The following is a 6892-nucleotide window of genomic DNA, read 5'->3' as shown; positions in this document are numbered from 1 at the left end:
ACCTATTTAAACCGGTATTAACACATAAATAAGAGCTGTGCGGCAAGAAAAAAATTCCAGGAGTAGTATGCACGTTTAAGTTGGACATAGACTTCAGAGAGTCAAAATCCTCCTCCCCCCCCCAAGGACTTTTATTGCAAGTTCAATGTATATACGATATAGCAAATATCTTTAAAAATCTTCTCAAGAACATTTACAAAGCTATAATTAGGCCTGTTACTTTGTAAGCATCCCCAGATAGTGTAGATTCAAGTTTGTTCAAATCTATGATTTACATATATACCAGGCTCCATGAGGTAGGATGGGGCCACAATAGGGGATCAAAATTTTACATGGGAATGTATAATGGGGAATCTTCTCATTAAGAACAGCTATAATTAGACATATTAATATGCAAGCATTCTCAGGTAGTGGAGATTCAAGTTTGTTCAAATCATGACCGGGGTTGGGGGGGGGGGTTGGGGTTGGGGGGGGTTAGTAGGATGGGACCACAATAGGGGATTAAAGTTTTATATGGGCATATATAGGGAAGCACAACCTGGGTTGGCGAAAGAGCATAAACAAACCACCAGACATTATGTCCTGTAGATTAAGGATGATTTACAAAATCTACCAGACAACTGAACAATTTAGCAGACAAAATAAAAAAAATTTCCTGAGATTGTTTCAACGTTTTTTTTAGGTCACCTGAGTTTACTCTATTGCAACTGGTCCATCGTGTGTTAACAATTGAACATTTTTAACTTCTTCTTAATAACTACCAGTCCAATACTTTTCAAATTTGGTATGAAGCATCATTAGGACAAGGGGGGCATAAATTTCAGGACTCCAACACCCCTGGGGCCTTAGGGGTGGGGCAAAAACTGTCCAGAATTGACCAATTTTCAAAAATGTTTTTCTCAAGAACCACACACATGTAAGAAAAACTAAATGCATGGTGGTGTAGAGGAGGAAGGCCTCTACCAAAGTTGGAAATTTCATGATCCCCGAGGGAGGGGTTCTGACCCCAGGGTGGAGCCAAATTTGGTATATAGTTTTTATGTGTAAAACACTTAAATAACATCTTCTTTAGTGTGGTTGATACTATATTGACACTAAATAAATATTTAGAAAGAGCAGATAGTCCTTTATCAAATTTGTAAATTTGATGATCCCAGGGGTAGGGGTTTTGGTGTCAGGGTGGGGCCAAAATGGTCAGTTATTAAATGTGTGATCAATAGACATTTTGAACTTCTTCTTGATAACTGTCATTCCAATTCTTTTCATATTTGGTATGAAGCATCTTTGGAACAAGGGGGACATAAATTGTAAATTTCATGATCCCCGGGGTAGGGGTTCTGACCCCAGGGCGGGGCCAAACTTGGTACGTAGTGCTAAATGGATAGAGCAGATAGTCTTTTACCGAAATTGTAAATTTAATTTTCTCCAGAGTAAGGGTTCTGACCCCAGGGTGTGGCCAAACTTAGTATATAGTACATGTATGTATGTGGAAGTTTGCTGATACTGTATAAAATCTATAAATGCATACTTAGGAATAGCAGAAAAGGATGTACAAAAAATGGTGAATTTCATAACCCAGGGTTATGACTTTAGGATGGTCGAGTCCAAATTAGTCATATCTTTTGATGTTTTAATGTTAACAGGGTTTGACACTAAGGCACGTCTGACCGACCGAGTCTACTAAATGATTGGTCCGGTCGGGTAAAATGTCGATTTACTAGTCCGACTGGTCGTGTTGAAAAAATAAACAAGAAACTTTAAAACAATAAGATTGTAAAGAGTGTGAGCAATTTTGAACCGCGTGATGACATAATCTTTATTTCTATTTCTAATACATAAGTCGCGATCGGAAGTGATGTTTTACGACATCTGCTCGATGGGTGTAAAGTTATGTTTCGGATAAATAGATATAAATTGAATTCATTTAAAAAAAAAAAACGTTTATTTGAATTAAATATAAGAAAGTGTTTATCAAATTAATAAATTACGTCGTAAAGAGCCATTTTTCGGTGCTGAAATATGTGCGGGAATGTCTCTATATTCAAATACGACGTCTCGTCCTCAAGGAAAGATGTCCCAAGAAAGAAAAGGAAAGGGTTGGGAAGAAACAAAGCAGGGCTTATGAAATAGAATTTTAAAAAAAAATCCGGTTGAGATCATTTTATTCTAAATGGACTAAAGAATTCCCGTGCCGAGTAGAATTTAACGAAACAGAAAATGTGTTTGAAAATTAAAGCATATCAAATTGATTGACGAGACTGATGTTTTTGAGACAATCAAATAAGGATTAGTTCAAACTTAACGATTGTCATTAGAAGTAAGTAATTAAATATGGAGAAACTATCATTTTTTTCTGTACAGTTGGTCAGGGCTAGTGGATGCAAGGTCAGGTCTAGTAAAATTCATTTGAAGTAGCCGGACTGGTCTAGTGCTCAAAAAAGTAAATGTCAAACCCTGGTTAATACACCATATAATATTTAAAGCCTTTCATCAGTGTATGCACTTTTGAGGGCAGTGAAGTTTTAAGAACACATCTTGTTTATACTGTTGCTGAACATTCGAATTTTGCTTAGATATTCAGAACAGGAAATTTTTTCTAGATTTCATAGCCCATGGAAGTAGTGATACTTTTTCACTAGTATTCAGGTAACCGATAAGGCCTGTGGGCCTCTTGTTTTTTTTCAAGCCTTGAGTATGACAGTTCAAAACATTAACTTGTGTTTAACAGCTCTCTATTTTTTGATCACAGGATTAATTTTTTTTATCAATTTCGTTGTAGTTTGATTTTCATCCATTTTTGCTCATATTAACCATATACCCCAGAGCCCCCCAACTTTACAAAAAATATTGATAGAACAAATTTAACCATTTTTAAATGACAAAACTCGCGCTATTGCCACAGAAGTGAATGGTTAGAGGGGGATATGTGATCATGTTGACAAGCACCTGTGTTTAAACTATCAACTTCTTACTTTTTTTTTTGGTCTGAACCAATATTGTTCAACAATTGATAGGCCACACAATCAGAAATAAAATGGCATGCACAATATTGAAAGTACATGCAAACAATTTCTGGTAAAGTAAGTTCATGGTATAAAACCAATTTATCTTTACCAAACTAAGTTTTTGTTTGCATAAAAGTCAACAAACAACTCAGATATGATCCTTATTTTGTTGTCTACTAATATCTGCCGGACAGTTTGTCAGATGAGGTTATAAGTTTATTGAAAATTTACCAGAGATATCTGATAGTCTGGCGTCTTTCTTCTTCTCAAGAACAGTAGGGCCATGATTACTTACTAAGTTGTCTAGATTCAAGTTCTTTTATGTCTCCGATATTAAAGTTGGGGCATATTGGTTTTTAGCTCACCTGAGCTGAAAGCTCAAGTGAGCTATTTTGATCGCCTGTTGTCTGTCCATCCGTCCATATGTCTGTAATTTTTATGCCCCCCTTTGAAAAAGAGGGGGCATATTGTTTTGCACCTGTCGGTCGGTCGGTCTGTCGGTCGGTCGGTCTGTAGACCATGTGTTGTCCGCTCAATATCTTGAGAACCATTCACTTGATGATAATGATATTTCATATGTGGGTTAGTTATGAGTAGAAGAGGATCCCTATTGTTTTTCAGGTCAAAAGGTCAAAGGTCAAGGGTCAATCTACTCTGGATATAGGAATATAATGTCCGCTCAATATCTTGAGAACCCTTTGCTTGACAGACATCAAACTTGGTACACTGGTACATCTTCAGGAGAAGATGACTACTAATTATTTTAAGGTCACATGGTCAAAAGTCAAGGGTCAAATTGGACATAGGAATATACTGTCCGTTCAATATCTTGAGAACCCTTTGCTTGACAGACATCAAACTTAGTACACTGGTACATCTTCAGGAGTTGATGACCCCTATTGATTTTTAGGTCACATGGTCAATCCACTCTTGACATAGAAAGATATTGTCTGCTCAATATTTTGAATTGATAATACTACTCTCAATCAAATGATGTGTGTGTGTATAACCCTTTTCAATTTTGCACCATGGGGGGGGGCATATGTGTTTTACAAACATCTCTTGTTTTTTATTTACATTTTCGACTTCTTTTCCAGAACCACAGGGCCAATTTCAATCAAACTTGGCCAAAAGCATCCTTGGGTGAAGGGCTTTCAAGTTTGTTCAAATGAAGGGCCATGTCCCTTTCAAAGGGGAGATAATCACAAAGATGCAAAAATAGGGTGGGGGTCATTTAAAAATCTTCTTCTCAAGAACCACTGGGCCAGAAGAGCTGAAATTTACATGAAAGCTTCTTGACATAGTGCAGATTTAAGTTTGTTCAAATCATGGCCCCTGGGGGTAGGATGGGGCCACAATAGGGGATCAAAATTTTACATACAAATATATAAGACAAATCTTTAAAAATCTTCTCAAGAACCACTGAGCCAGAAAAGCTAATATTTACATGAAAGCTTTCTAACATAGTGCAGATTTAAGTTTGTTCAAATCATGGCCCCCCGGGGTAGGATGGGACTACAATAGGGGATCAAAGTTTTACATACAAATATATAAGGAAAATCTTTAAAAATCTTCTCAAGAACCACTGAGCAAGAAAAGCTGATTTTTACATGAAAACTTTCTGACATAGTGCAGATTCAAGTTTGTTCAAATCATGCCCCCCGGGGTAGGATGGGGCCACAAAGTTTTATATACAAATATAGGGAAAATCTTTAAAAATCTTCTTCTCAAGAACCATTGGGCCAAAGAAGTTGACATTTACATGAAAGCTTTCTGACATAGTGTAGATTCAAGTTTGCAAAAATAATGGCCTCCAGGGGTATGTTGGGGCCATAATAGGGACTAAGGTTTTACATGCAAATATATAAGGAAAGTCTTCAGATATGGGCCAAGGTGACTCAAGTGAGTGATGTGGCCCATGGGCCTCTTGTTCTCTGTCTTTATGAAACTATAGCCATGCTCATAACATTTGGATGGAGCATGATATGTGCATTTGGTGTGGCAAGACCTAAATGTTTTGATACCAAAGTTTTCACCATGTGATGTTGGCCTTGGAGTTTGACCTATTTTAAAGGAAACCTAACCTAGACAATATTACCTGAACTATTTTATATAGGGCTTTCATATTTATGCCCCCTTCAAAGAAGGGGCCGACCGGGGCATATTGGTTTGCACCTGTCGGTCGGTCAGTAGACCACATGTTGTCCGCTCAATATCTAAAGAACCATTCACTTGATCGTAATGATATTTCATATGAGGGTTGGTTATGAGTAAAAGAGGACCCCTATTGTTTTTCAGGTCAAAAGAGTCAGTCTACTCTGGACATAGGAATACACTGTCCGCTCAATATCTTGAGATTTAGAGAATCCTTTGCTTGACAGAAATCAAAGTTGGTACACTGGTACATCCAAAGGAGTAGATGACCCCTATTGATTTTGAGGTCATATTGTCAAAGGTCAAGGGTCAAACTTCACATAGGAATATACTGACCATTCAATGTCTAGAGAACCCTTTGCTTGACAGACATCAAACTTGGTACACTGGTACACATACAGGAGAAGATTACCCCTCTTGATTTTGAGGTCACATGGTCAAAGGTCAAGTGTCAAACTGGACATACAAATATACTGGCCACTCAAAATCTTGAGAACCCTTTGCTTAACAGACATCAAACTTGGTACACTGGTACATCTTCAGGAGAAAATGACCCCTATTGATTTTGAGGTCAAAGGTCAATGGTTAAACTGGACATAGTAATATATTGTCTCCAATATTTTAAGAATTATTTGCTTGATTGACACCAAACCTGGTACACTGGTACATCATAAGGAGTAGATGACCCCCATTGATTTTTAGGTCACTTGGTCAATCCACTCCTGACATCGGAAGATATTGTCTGCTCAATATTTCGAATCAGTGATACTACTATCAATCCAATTATGCATGTGTATAACCCTTTTCAAATTTGCACCTTGGGGGCATATATGTTTCACAAACATCTCTTGTTTGTGTATACTTAGTGGATTCTTTATGGCAAGACCATAATTTCATACTATGATCTTTGACCTTGACCTTAGAATTTGACCCAAATTTCAAAACTAATCAAAACTTTAACATTGCTCATAACTTTTGAATGGAGAATTATGTATCTTTCGTGTTTCATGTATGCATTCCTTGTGACAAAACTTTCTTTTGATACACATGTTTTTGACCTTGTATAACTTTGACCCTTGATTTTTACCTACTTTGAAGAAAAACAGTTAATCTAGGCAATATCTCCTGAACCGTTTAAGGTAGGGCTTTTATATCATGGTTGTTGATCTTATGACCTTGTATCACGGTTATATTGTGACTTTTGGGGTTAGGTTGGGGGCACAATAAGGGATTAAAAGTTTTCATGGTAATATTAGAAGATTAAAAAACAATCTTAGAATACAAGAGATGAACGAAAGCATGGCCAAGGTGACTCAGGACCTATTGGCCTCTTTGGCTATCCCTGCAGCTAATGAATAGAAAATATATACATGAACTTGTACCAATGGGTTACAGATCAAATTTGAGTTAGGGCTTTGTTGACCTATTTTGGAAAGAGTTATGGACCTTGAACTTAAAATTAGCAAATAAAGCCACAAAGTGGGGTCCTTTTGTGATGCTTGCCATTACAATAATATCTGGTTAGACATACATGTAGACATCTAATTTATTTCCTTGGTTTAATGTTGTACATAGGAATTTGATAAAGAAATAAAATCTTTCTAATAAGAACTGCAAGGATACAGTAGTCAGACTAATTGATAAGAAAGTGTCTTCATTCTGTTACCATGGAGCTAGGGGATTTAAAATTCACCTGTCTTAGTGTCTCAAACTTTTGCTTATTTCAGAAAAGT

The sequence above is a fragment of the Ostrea edulis genome, chromosome 3, assembly GCF_947568905.1.
Source record: "Ostrea edulis chromosome 3, xbOstEdul1.1, whole genome shotgun sequence".
NCBI classification, from domain to species: domain Eukaryota; kingdom Metazoa; phylum Mollusca; class Bivalvia; order Ostreida; family Ostreidae; genus Ostrea; species Ostrea edulis.
The sequence above is the reverse complement of the archived record's forward strand: the minus strand, read 5'-3'. Positions refer to the sequence as shown.